The sequence below is a fragment of the Fundulus heteroclitus genome, chromosome 6 (assembly GCF_011125445.2).
Source record: "Fundulus heteroclitus isolate FHET01 chromosome 6, MU-UCD_Fhet_4.1, whole genome shotgun sequence".
NCBI lineage: Eukaryota > Metazoa > Chordata > Actinopteri > Cyprinodontiformes > Fundulidae > Fundulus > Fundulus heteroclitus.
In genome coordinates, this window is record NC_046366.1 from 26,375,444 (window position 1) to 26,389,537 (window position 14,094).

Below are 14,094 nucleotides of genomic sequence, written 5' to 3' on the forward strand. Positions count from 1 at the left end.
TACCTTCTTTAGCTCAATGTGTTTCTTTGATGCTCTCTCGGGTTTAGCCATGTTCTATATAGATGTTGTTTGCTGTGTCTGTTATCTGTCATCTCAGCCTTCATCCGTGGCTCTGGTTCATGTGCCATCCCAACTGTCATGCATCAGTGTAAAAACTCACCTGTTTCCACTTCAGTCCCTCTACTCTGCCTAGTCATTCTTTGTTGCAATTGTCTGTTCTACTCCACATGTCGTGCCCAGTGTCCTTTGTTCTTCTTTCATTCTGTAGCCTTTAGACATCTTATCAAGAAAAAAAAAGATAAAGGTAGCATGATCTTGCCTGAGTCTTCAAACCTTGACAGGTAATATTCATGTCAATCTTTGAGAAAAAATATCAACAATGTCATCCCCATTTCCTGCAGAGATCTAGGGGACATTGTGGGAAATGCTTAAAGTCTCATTAAAGCTGCAGATTGATGGATCAGAAACCCTCAAAAGCACAAACAAGTGAAAGTCTAGACATAGGTTTATGTCAAGGTTCAAAGTTATGATATGAATACGTTTGTACAGGTAAAAGAAACAGGTAGCTGAGAACTGTGGAAAAAGGTAATGTATCAAACAATTTGCAGGTAAGTTATCAAATATTAGGGTGAAGATGATTAAGATGATGTTTTTTTTTTTTTTTGTTGCAAATTATGGGTTAGCCAAGGTTGTATATACTGAGGTAATTTCTTTCCTATCTGGAGATGGTGGGTAATTGGGTAGGTGAATGAAACAAAATAAATGTGGGAATGAATCATGGAATAACTGACATTTAAAAATGGTTGCTCAAAAGAAAAAAAAAAGCCCATCTCCTCATAATAAAAATGATATACTGAACAACAAACACTATCACTGAGACAAAAATGGAGATCAAGAAATGCAAAAAAAGTTATAAAGTAAGTCACAGTAACCATCAGTTGTAAGATGCACTATCTGTGCGGAGGCTACTAGGCAGACCGAACAAAGAGCTTTAATTTGGGCAGAAATGAAGACAAATTTCACAACTTCTGTGCCTTTGTGGGTGGACGCTGTTATTTATTTAGCAGATACCTTTCCATTCCTTACTCTCTTTCACCGGAATAGGCACAGAGACACTTAAACATGACAGCGTGCGTAATTAAGCTAAAGGCTGAAACAACATGCTTGACAGCATGTACTCTGTAATCACTCAGAGCACTGCTCCATACATGCATCCACATGTTTGTTTTTTTTTTCCCTGCATCACCCGGGCTCTGAAGATCCACAGTGTTTTCAACCGCACACTTTCACACGTCAAGCTCTGCACTGTAACATAGAACAGAGTATGCCTAAATAGCAAAACATGTATGTACGGTAGCCTATAGAGAGGGTGGGCGTTAGGCAGAAAAATAAGAGGCAGCGCAGCTAGAACTCGGATATTACATCAGATTGCTTATAAGAGCAAGGGTTTAAATTAGCGAAGAGCATCCTAGTACAAGAGCAAGAGGGATATACAGAGTATTTCAAGAGGTTTATTCATAAATGAAGGCTGACTTGTTACTCATCTTTTAAGCAAAACACTATAAAATATACCACTGATGAGATAAAGGTTGGAGCTATTGATAAAGCTTAGTGAATACTTTAAATGTTCAATGGAAAATAATTTTCTGAAGCACTAGTCCCTGAGATGTTCTGTTGTAATAGGTCTGGGTCAGGTCTGAATAAGAACAGCGATTGCCCAGAAAGAATCATCTCCCCTCATTTAGTTCTGCATGTGTGGGCGGATCTGATGAGTCGCAGTCCAAGCGTTCAGATTCCTGCCTGTATGAAATGTAGCCTTGCCTCAGGGTGTGTGTCTACAATTCTTCCACACATATACTGTGTATCTGCGGACGCTAGTCGCAGACCCACAGTGACAGTGCAGAAGAAGTGAAGCCCACCTCTGGAACCAGTGCTGAGAGGACACAGTAGGTTACATATTGCCCCCTAGTGGTCTCTGCCAAAGGGAGAAATATAGATTTGTGTGTGCAGGTTGTGTGGCAATCCACAGTCGTCTTTTTGAGCTTTAATAGCTGGAATATTCTATAAATAGCAACTTGCAAGGTTATATTTTCCCTAAAATATCTTTCATCACTGAGCTGCTGATCAAATTTGCTATTTGTTTTGTTTTTTTAGCACCATTTTAGCACAAGTCTCACAAGATTTGGTATTAATCTGTTGTAAAAATGTCAGGTTTAAATTTAGTAGAGAACAAGACAAAAGGTTCCAATCAGAACCTTGAATGTGCATATAAGGGGCGTTAACATTTAGTTGTTTTTGTTTATTTTAAATAATGCTTAAAGAACACCAAGTCTAACAAAATGGAATAACATTTAAGCCATCTACCCGGAAGCAAGTTTAACATCAACATCCTCATCAACATGCAGAGGGTGCTCACCAAGTAAGAAGCCTATGGGGTAGAAACCCTTCTCCAAAGTTAATATCTTCAACTACAACTGAAATTTCAAGATGCCAAAACAGACACTGAGCTGTTTGAATACAATGACAAGAAGTATGTTCGCAGGAGTGAGCAAGAGCCCAAGAGCACTGTACCAACTATAAGGATGGCAGTAGCAGGATCATGGTGAGTGCCCTTTTTATATCCATTAGAACTGTAACACTGTTAAAAAAAAGTTGATGGACTAATTAAAATAGAAATACTTCAACCTCAACTCAAATGAAAAGCTAGCTAGCAGTGAAATAGCCAGTCAGACTTATGACAGGATGCTGTGAGGTCAACAAAAACCATACAGTTTATCAGTGGCTTTGTACATTTATCTAAATATATTTGTATATTTGAGATTTCATACATCATTTTTAATGTGTGAATTACAGAAACTTCACAGTAAATTCAAACGTATTCACTCAATTCTTGTTTATTCAAAAAGATTGTTGAATATGTTGCATGTTGCATTATCAAAAAGAATAGTTAAAAACAAGTACTTCAAAGCCAAGAATCAATCTATCCTTAGTAAATGAATATGTACCACAGGCTTTTATAGTAGCTATTCTTAAGCCTTTATTTAAGAAACCCTCTCTTGATCAAGATGACTTCAAAAAATTATATACCTATATTTAATCTTCTTTGCTATCTAAAATTCTTGAGAAAGTTGTGGCTAATCAAGTTTGTGCATATTTACAAAGTGATGACCTATTTTAAGAGTTTCAGTCAGACTTCATCATAGCACTGAAACAGCTCTGGTGAAGGTCACTAATGATATTCTCATGGCCTCAGATAATGGACTTGTGTCTGTACTTGTCCTGTTAAGTCTCAGTGCTGCATTTCATACAGTTGATCACAATATTCTCTTAGAAAGACTTGAACATACTGTAGGGATTAAGGGTAAAGCATTAGGCTGGTTTAAATCTTATCTGTCTGAGAGATTCCATTTTGTTCATGTTAATATTAAATCTTCCTCAAACTCTAGGGTCACTTATGGAGTACCACAGGGTTCAATACTTGGGCCAATTCACTTTACTATATATATGCTTACAATTGGCAAAATTATCAGACAGCATGGGATTATTTCCACTGTTATGATTATGACACTCAGCTATATTCATCCATAAATCCTGACGAATCCAATCAATTACTTTGACTACAGGCATGTCTTGATGACATCAAAACCTGTATTACTTTACATTTTTTTGCTTTTAATTTCTGATAAGACAGATGTCATCTTTTGACCAAAGTCCTTAAAAAACAAACTTCTTGATTCAATCACTTAATCTGAATGGCATTAACCTGGCCTCTGGTAATAATGTAAAATATCTTGGTGTTATTTTTTTACGAAGGCATATTAAATGCCAAATCCCATATTAAACAGGTTTCCAGGGTTTCCTTTTTTCACCTCAGGAATATCGCCAAAATTAGAAAGATTCTGTCCAGGAGTGATGCTGAAAAACTAGTCCATGCATTTGTTACTTCAAGGCTGGACTATTGTAATCGGGACATTCTAAAACGCTTAACGTGAAAAAGCTTAACGTGGCTTAAGGTAGGAAAACAACGAGGAATCATCACCAAATTTCTCATGGCCATATCTTGTCATGAAGACTTAAGCCTGTCAAAAAAAATAAACTGAAACCCAATGATTATAGAAGATATCTCACATTAACGTTTTCTTCTTCATTGGCGCCTATGGCGAGAAAAAGGCTTAACGTGGTTTAATGTACCTAATCAACGATCAATGATCACCAAATTTCTCTTTCATATTGCTCCTAATAAGCACATAAAACTGACAAAATGTCAAACCCAAAGTCCAATTATTATGGACGTTATCTAACATTAAGCGTTTCTGCTTCATATAGCCAATCAATGACTTCTTGCAAGTTAAAGCCCTATTTTCTTCCTGAGTTTTTTTTTTTTTTTATTTAAAATCGATCCATGTTTTCATATCAACTCGCCTGGATTATTGTCATTCCCTGTAGCTCGGTCAAGACCAGATATCCCTTCACGGCTTGCAGCTTGTACAAAACGGTGCTGCTTGTCTGTTAACAGGCACTAGTGAACAGAAACCATATAACTCCAGTTCTGGCTTCTCTCCACCGGCTTCCTGTTCATGACTGGATTGATTTTAAAATGTTGCCACTGGTTTTTAAGGGTCGTAACAGTCTTGCGCCATTATGTTTAAAGGGTCTTCTGAAATATTGTTAAACCAAGAACAGTAAGGATAAACAGCTCTCAGATGTTCCGAGGTCAAACCAGAAAAACGGAGGTGATTGTGCCTTCTCTATTGCAGGCCCCAAACTGTGGAATGATCTACTGATTCACAATGGAGCTGATCTAAATTATTTGAAGATCCGCCTGTACTGTTGGGCTTTTGAGTTAAACAGAGCTCGACCTCTTAACAAGTTCTACTTTTTACTTTATTTTATACATGTGTGTTTTTTTTCATTTAAACCATAGTTTTCTTTACATCATTTTATATACATACAGAATTTCCTCCTAGCATGCACATCTAAATTTTCAGCTGGCTATGTCCATGTTCTGTGGAAAGTCAATGAGTCTAGAGCAGGAGCTGTTCAATGCAGAGTTAAACGCCTAAAGCTGGAGTTCTGGAGCCGAGGCAAAGGAGGAGGCCGTCTCAAAGTGGTAACGTATTATTTAGAGCTGAGTTAAGGTGGTGTGTTGCCCTGCGACTGCCTTAGCACACTGGATGCTGTTCTTTTTTATCCATATGTAATTTGTAATGTATGGAAAGACTGAACTGGTTGACTTTGTCAGTTAACAAAAATTTATTTTTGTACACTGTGCCTCAAGAAAGCAATATATTTTTTGACATTTTACATTACATTACATTTTACGAGACAGGCCAATAAAAAGGTTGTAAATCATTCAAGTGAAAAAAATATATTTTTAGAAATAGAAAACTTTTTCAGCCACCTTTTTCAGCCACCTTTTCCTATAATTACAGCTTAAAGTTTTTTAGGGTACGTCTCTTCCAGCTTTGCAAATTTAGAGACTTTATTGTTTGCCTGTTCTGTGCATATCAGCTCAAGCATAGTCCGACTGGATAGAGAGTGACTGCAGACATCGATTTTTCAGGTTATGCCAGAATATCGATAAGATTAATTTCTGTACTGTGATTTGGCCGTTCTAACACAGAAATATAGTTTTATCTATTCTAAACCATTTCATAGTTGCTCTTGTTGAATGTTTAGGGTGGATGTCCTGCGGAAAAGCTGAATCTCTCCTCTAGCCATAGAACTACTGATGATTCTAACAGGTTTACTCTTAGGATGAGTATGCGTTTACCTCCATTAATCCCCCTTAATTCTGACAGGTTTCCATGTTTCTGCTGAAGAAAAGCATCCCCACAGCACAATGTCGCCACCACCATGTGTTGAATAAAGGGTGTATTTAGGTTGATGTGCATGGTTGTAGGGTTCCTCCAAGGCTTAAAAAGTCTTAAAGGACATTACTATTTTTTCGGGTCTGGATAAGTATGGAAAAATATATCATATTTTATGTATAATAATGCCTACTACATGGCAAATCCTTGAGAAATGCACTGGTTATCAAACAGAAATGAATATATGTTACTCTCTTTGATTCTCCCAAATCAGCCCTTGATTTCAGTATCTTGGTTTCTTGGTTGTTCACTGAATTCAATTTGTAGGTTTAAATAATCTGCATTTAGGCTAGACATTTCCACTTCTTATTTAACATCTCCCAGAGTTACAGATTTTACAGCAGAGATGATTTAAGTTAGAACAAATGCCTCAAAAACCCGACAGACAAGTCCTTTACCCAATACCAAGCCTGAAGCAAATTCATGCAATGAGTTTAAATATTTGCAGAACAGATAAGACGGCTACTTTTTTTCCAAGCCATTCCATGCAGAAAGATTGATATGAAAAGTAAAGGTAGTAAAAGATATTGGAATCCTAATGCCATTTTTCTACTTACACACAGCTTTTGTACATAGACCAGTTGGTTTCATTTAGGACTCCTCTGTCCAGAACATCCTCTTCCACATATTGACTTTGCCCCATACATGTCGGCTTTGGCCCCCACATTTCTTTAGGTAACCTGCAAACAGGACTTCCTATGAGTCTCTTTCCAAAATGGTCTCTTTCACCTGCCACTTTTCCACATTGGCCAGATTTCTGCAGTAGACAAAATTCGCCGCTGGAGCTCCTACAGAGTGACATTGGACTTCTTTTTGCTGCTTTTCCGGTGAATGTTCTTCTTACTGACTCTGTATCTTTAGATGGGCTTTCCATTTAGGTCAAATTGAACAGGGGTCACATCTTAGAGTTGTTGGGGAATTGTTTTATATCCATCTATGCTGTGACCAGCTCCAAAACTATCCCCAACCTGTCAGCTGTGTTCGCTGGTCTTCATGCGCCTTCTGTTCACCAATGTTCTCGAACAAACCTCTGAAGCCTTCAGAGAACAGCTAGATTTATACCAAGCCTAAGTTCATTTACACACAAGCCAATAATAATGTTTGTGGTTGAAACGTGACAAAATGTGAAAGAGTTCAAGATGTGTACATACTTTTACCCTGGTGTCACTAAACTCAAATATAAATTAGCCTCAAAACTCAGATATATTCATACTTTAACCTTGGTTGGTGTTAACGAAAAATGTGTTCACCCTCGATTTTGATTCCATTCATTGAAAAAGTGATATTTTGGAGCATCAAACCTTTCAAATTATGTAGAAATTGCAACAGTAAAACGGATTATTACTGACTTACTTGTCAGATCTCATTAAAGCACAAAACCAAGCTGGGCTGCTGTGCCACTGTCCTGTAAAGCCATCAATTTTGTTGCCAGGTTACATTTTTCATCATCACAGTGAAAGTTAAATTACCAGCGACAATTGCCACAATCTCCTGGATACCCTCAGATCAGCTGATAATTGGATGTTTCTTCTCAAGAAAAGAAGCCTTAGTAACATCTCACATAATTGGTCATGGTTTCAAGCTGGAGATTTATTAATGTCAACCGTCTCCTCCTTGCACTCTGCTGATGGTTTTGCTCTGTTGTCATTAAAGTAGCAATGGGATCATAGGAATATTTCCAATGCTGGAACGAGTAACCACAAAGGGGATAGGATTCTGGGAGCGCTTTTGAAGTTTCTCTGGCAAAAAAAAAAAAAAGAAAACTCTGCCCATGGACCCGAATAACACTGCACAGCTTTAAGTTAATTTAACTGAAATAAAAACCTCTCACCAAACCATCAGTGGCAGAAACTGTGCAGCTTCTCCAGTGTAGCGGGCACAATTGCATAAAAGAATGATTCTTTAGAGTGCTTTAGCTCAACAACTGCTTGTGTAATGTAGCATGAATAGAACAAATTACTACACCGACCCATCTCTTATCCTCTCAATATTCAGCTGGTGCTCCTCTAAGCAGTCATGCTGTTTAAATCTCTTGCCAGCCTTTGCACTAAATGTGGTCCAACCTGCTGGTCAACAGTTCACCTCAAATTTATCCATAAAAATAAAAAAAATAATAAAAAAATAACTGGGCACTCCATACCCAAGGTAACTCATATTAAATAGCCGTAAAGTATGAAAATTCAATCCTCTGTCACAGCAGCATAATCTCACTTATAATAATAATAACAATAATAATAATAATAATAATAATAATAATAATAATAATAATAATAATAATAATAATAAATCAACCTTTGAACTGAACAAATTTTTTTCCAGTGAGAATTAATGAATATTTCTTATCAATTTCTCTCCATCCATTTATCAATACATATTACAGATTAAAGATCCTACAATGGGAGTGTTGCTGAAGCTTGATTTATAGTTAAACTTACATTTTTGTTTCTTCTGATGATTCCCTCATCTCTTGAGGTTTCATTCGACGGTTCATTTCCTTCAGCTGTTGACCAGTAGGATGGATCAAGACCCAAAAGCTTTACTTTCCGCCAGGCACTGTGAGGATGATGGCAAAAGAGATGATTTGGTCAATTTTACCTGGAAAAGTACTCTTTTGATTATATGATAATTTTATGTAGGCATATAATGATCTAAAACATTTTGACAAATACATAAATGTTTCAGACACAGGATTCCAACAGTTTTCATGTAAATATCCCAAAACCTTTCCTGACTCAGACTGATGTTTACATTAAACCATGGGTGTCAAAGTCCAGCCCTCAAGGGCCGGTGTCCTGCAACCTTTAGATGTGTCCCTGGTCCGACACGCCTGAGTCAAATAATTAGGTAATTAGCAGGACTCTGAAGAACCTGACTGCATACTGAGGAGCTAATTGTGCTATTTGATTCAGGTGTGTGGGACCAGGGAAACCTCTAAAAGTGTCAGGACACCAGCCCTCGAGGACTGGAGCTTGACACCCCTGCATTAAACTATGCAATACTAATGTTCACTGCCAATTTATGGCAGACATTTCTACTATGTGCAGGTTGTAAATAATGAACTTTCAAAATCCAGAAAGAGGAAGGAAAGAACTGACAGGATTTAACGGATACAGTGAGGGAAGAGGGAATGACAGAAGGAAAGGAGCCATGGAACGAAATAGGAAGGACACAGGGATAGGGGGGATACAAGGAAGGAAAGAAGTACAATAAAAGGAGGACAGAACATTTAGACAATCATAGACATGTCAGGTAGGCGGTTCCATGTAGTGGTGTAGTGGTGTTGTTCCTACCTTTCTCCAGCAGGGTGTGACAGATGGACGCCAGCCACAGGTGTTTTCCATCCATGTCAATCAGGAGGAGGATGGAAGGCAGCAGAGCCTTAGCTCACCTGAGCGGTACCTGACCATCCAAGTTTTTTATTTATTTTCTCCTTGATTCCTATTGTTCCCTCGACTAATTACCTTGTTCCTCTCCGTCAGATCAAAATTTGTTCCTGCCTGGTTCGTTTGAGATCCACTTCGGACAAACATCATCCAAGTCCCTAAAGCCTTCCTGGCACTCCAGTCGGTCGTGGCTCCTTCGTTCCCACTGGAGTCCTCAACCACCACCTGGCCTGCCCACCCTCCACTATGGATCTACCATCGAGTCCTGTGCCACACCTCTGCTCACCGAGCGCAACCGCTACCAGCCATTCTCCCTCCGGTTCATCATCCCCCAACCTTTCCATAAGTCAGCCTTGGCCTCACCATCTAGCCATTCGGACAGAACTCTAGTTCACTTCCATTTTCCCCACTTATCCTACTCTACAATAAGCCAGTCATATTGCACTACTGTCTGTGTTTGTCACCTCTGGGTCATTCATGACCCAAAGTATGAATGTGACAAGATAGGGAATAAAGTTTTACTTTTTTTAACACTCACAAACATTTAAATTCCAATTCCAAGCTTTTCCAGACAGTTTACAAACCCTGTACTCAGCACAAACTCAACCTTCACCACTTGCCATCTCAGTCCTAGGACCTGAAACTGAAGGTTTGGCCGAAAGGAGCAGATGAGGAGACCAGAGAGATTAGTCAAAGATCCCTCGCTCTGTCTGCTCCATCCTTGTGAAAAAAATGTTATTGGCAAAACAACGTTACACAAAGGGTTTTCAATAAATGTGGCACCAGTGATTTTGTGTAAAACAATGGTCTTACCATGGAGTCCCAAGCCTGGTCCCTCATCCCGCCATTATAATAAATACATCTCTTGGAATAATGAAGTTTTTCTTAATTTACCAAATAATTTCTACACTTAATCAGCTGTCAAGCTTGAAGAAGAAAAAATCAAACACTCGTTGGTTGAGGCTAATGAGGATGCATTTTACAAGATACAAAAATATAACCTTTTCTTTTTGTATGAAAGCATTAAATCAAAAACCATTTAACTAATTTATTACAGAGATACGTTTTTAGAGAGACGTTTAAAGTCCCACTTTAAATTATCTCCTTCGGTTATTAGTCTTTTTATTGGAGCAGAGCCTTTGCTTTGATGACTAAAGCTACACACCTGAGAAAAGAAATGTGCCTGCAGCAGATTAAACAGTTTACTCTGGACTGAACAATGTTTGTGATCAATTTCTTCAGTCAAGATGAATTAACACTGGGTGAAATGCAAATAAGGATGTAATGGGACTGGAGAGCACAACTTGGTGGCTATGGCCTTTAATATTGCAGGCCTCACCACTAAAAATATGAAATTTTCACATGATTGATAATCTTCAAAACACTGTAAGAATTTAACCCATAAAGACTTCTTGAAGGTTTCTCTGGGAAACACCAACAGGTTCATTAGTGATCTTGCATGATGGCACCTTGAGCATGCCCATTCTTCTGGTCTTGCTGCCCAATGAGCAATCAAAGTGAAAGAAATCAAACTTCTGTGGCAGAAAAACAATTCTTTAGTCCAACAATCGGGGGCGGCAACTTCCTATTGACTACACATGCATAAAAGCAACATAAAACATATTCAAAACCATAAGAAACCCAAGCCTTCCCAATGCCCACGCAATACAAATATTGCCAAATGACTAACTGACAGTGAAACCAGCTTCTCTCCCAGCTTTATACTCTGCTCAGCTGTTTCCTCCTGCCTGCCTGCAGAAACCCAACAGCAACAATATATATATATATATATATATATATATATATATATATATATATATACAAAATACCCAGGGGGGAGAAGGAGCCAGTGATATGCAGAAGCTGCTGCCTCTAACAGTCATTGTACAAGTTCAAAAGATACTGTACATCCAGCTACCAGTGCAACAGAGAGCGCTTCAACTGTAACTCTCCAGCATCAAGAGAAATCTAACAGCACCAAGCTGTGTGCACAACAAAACAGCCATCCCACTAGATCAACTGGAATTACAGCATAAAACAAACCCAAGACTGTGTGAAGGAGCCTTTACGTGCTATAGATACAAAGCTGTGCTTTTTCAAAGTTGGAATAGGAAAACATAAATAATATAAAAAAATCAAAATTACGTGAGCTGTTTGAGAAATTTCTAATTTAGAGGTTTTTCCTCTACCTAAAATGTAAAATGCTAATGAAAGCGGGAGAATAATAAATGGACCATGATAAGCTGGGGAAATTGCTGATAAAGAGAAAACAGTTACAGAGACTAATGTGCTAGAACGCCGCCTGGTTATTTTGTACGCTACCATCTCATCTCATTAAACAACTATTTGCTGTTTTGATTGATGCGTGAATGCATGCCCAGAAAAGAGTTTTACCCTAAATGCTGAATGATTGAGACACGGCACCAGTGGAAAACCGGTCAAACGGCTGGACACAGGCAGGATTCACATTCTTCTGTCTCTGGAAACCCTGGGTTGATGGACTGATGAGTAGTGGCAGATGAGAGGAAGACAGAGAGAACCCACCGAGAGGTCAATAGTTCTGCACTGACCTGTGAAGAACTCCATTATACCTCGATTACATCTCTGACTCGCTCCCTTTTTCCAACCGGTGCAACCAGCCAATACGGCCCTGTAACAATATCATTGTTGCCAACTGGACCACAGTTGTGATTCAATCACAGCCCCTGTACAGAACTGCATTACATTGTCGTCTCTTGCTCTTGGCACTTGTAAGGACCTTGGATCTAATATAAAATTCCAATATGATGGCTTCTCAGTCAATGATTCACCCCGCTTTTGATCCCGAAGCTTGTGATCCCTTCAAAAGCACTGTTGAAATAAAAGATATTTTAAAAGACCATTACAAGGCTGTTTTATATGATAGGCAAACAACCTTGCTTCACTTTCATTAAACAAATAGAGAATATTAGGGAGTGAATGTCATTACATAACACTTCTGCCTGTACTTGAGAGCAGCAATCTGTCATTGCTGGAGCTACGCTTTGTCAATGCCATTATGACCAAAGAATTACACGCCTGATTGTATTCACTTTGCCCTTACACACTTCTGATGCAATTCTTTATGCTCTTACAAGTGACAAAATTACTCTCACTGGAAACAAGTGCTCATTTGCATTATTCCATTTACATGCAGAAGTAGAGCAAAAAAAAAAAACTTAAGTGAATCCAAAGATGTCGACCTTTTTTCCAGGATTAGCATATTAGGTGTTTGAAATAAAGGTCTACTGACCACTTTAAGGGCAGACTGATCAAGCTATTCCAAACTAAAATCATCCATTAATTTTTATTAGGACAGAATCATGACATTCAGCACACAGAGTTTTTGAGGTAGAAATGTCCATTATTTTTGGTGTTGTTGCCTTCACATAAATATTAAAAGGTTCCACAAATTGTAAGCCATTTCTAAGATTCTTTATTGAGTGCAATAAGTTAATTAATTGCATCGTTTAGGCTTATCCAATTCTAATGTAGCCCTACTGAAAGAAGGCAGTGAAATGTTTCATTTATACGTTTTCCCTGATATATACATAGTCCCTAATAATACTGTGGTTACAGAATCTCCATTCGCCGTGTAATTATGCAGCTCAGTTTCTATAGTGTTTAGTTTATATTTTGAAATAGAGATTAAATGCAGTCCCGACTCAGTTTGACTAGAACTTAAGAGAAAAGCACTATTTTAGCACAGATAGGCAGAGCCATTCTTTAAATTCTCTAAATGTATCTTACAAGATCAGACGATACAAGTTATCAGGTTAATGAGAGATGAACACAACATGACTAGATTTTAGCATTACTTCTGAGAAAACTAACTCCCTGTTTTCTTTCTTTGCATATAGAGTAAACGTTATACAAATCACAAATGGTTATTTGAATAATTTAACCTGAGTGCATTAAGTCCATAAATTATCTTAGGTGGTGTGAATCCCAGAAAAGCACGAAAAACTGGCTTCTATGTTTTCACAATTAAAGTAAAAGGTTTAGTGAATGTTAAACAAGTTCAGTGAACTATAGCATCATCCAGCCTGATTCCGTCTCACTGTTTTATATATTGAGGTCACTGAATTTATTATATACTTCCAAAGTAGCGATGCAGCTTAAAGGAAGCTTTGAACCAAATACTAACTTTGCTCTCATTAGCCACAACGGTTGACAGTGGAATCGATTAAATCTTCTGTGAAACTTCTTTACCTTTTTTAGATTTGTTCTGTACGTTCTCTACATCCAGCTCACAAGCCTATACACCTACGTGGTTTACAAGAACAACAGAAGATTTTAGCAGTGTTTTGGGATTTTGCAATGAAAAATAAAAAAAGGTTTCATATAACAACGCAACAGTGAAGCCGTGTATAAGAAGGGACAGAGAGACTATACTTTTTGAGGAAGCTAAGATCCTTTGTGGTTTGCAGCATTATGCTGCAGATCTTCTATAAGTCTGTTGTTGAGAGCGTCCTCTCCTCTCCTCTGGTTCTGTTCTGGGGACGACTGTGGAACCTCTGGAGATGATGATGCAAAGAAGGATTTTGCATAAAATCAAGAAAATTATTAACAATCCTGAACATCCACTTCATGACATTGTCATTGGAAAACAGAGTCTCTTCAGTCAAAGGCTTCTGCAGATTGGTTGTAAAACAGACCGCTACAGGAGATCTTTCCTGCCCACACCCAACACCGTCTATAATAACTCACTGACCAAATGATTTCCAACAACATTTAATTACCCTCTGGGATTAATAAAGTATTTTTTAATTGAATTGAATTGAATATCATTGTGTTTTGAGACTCCAACAAGTGTAAAACAC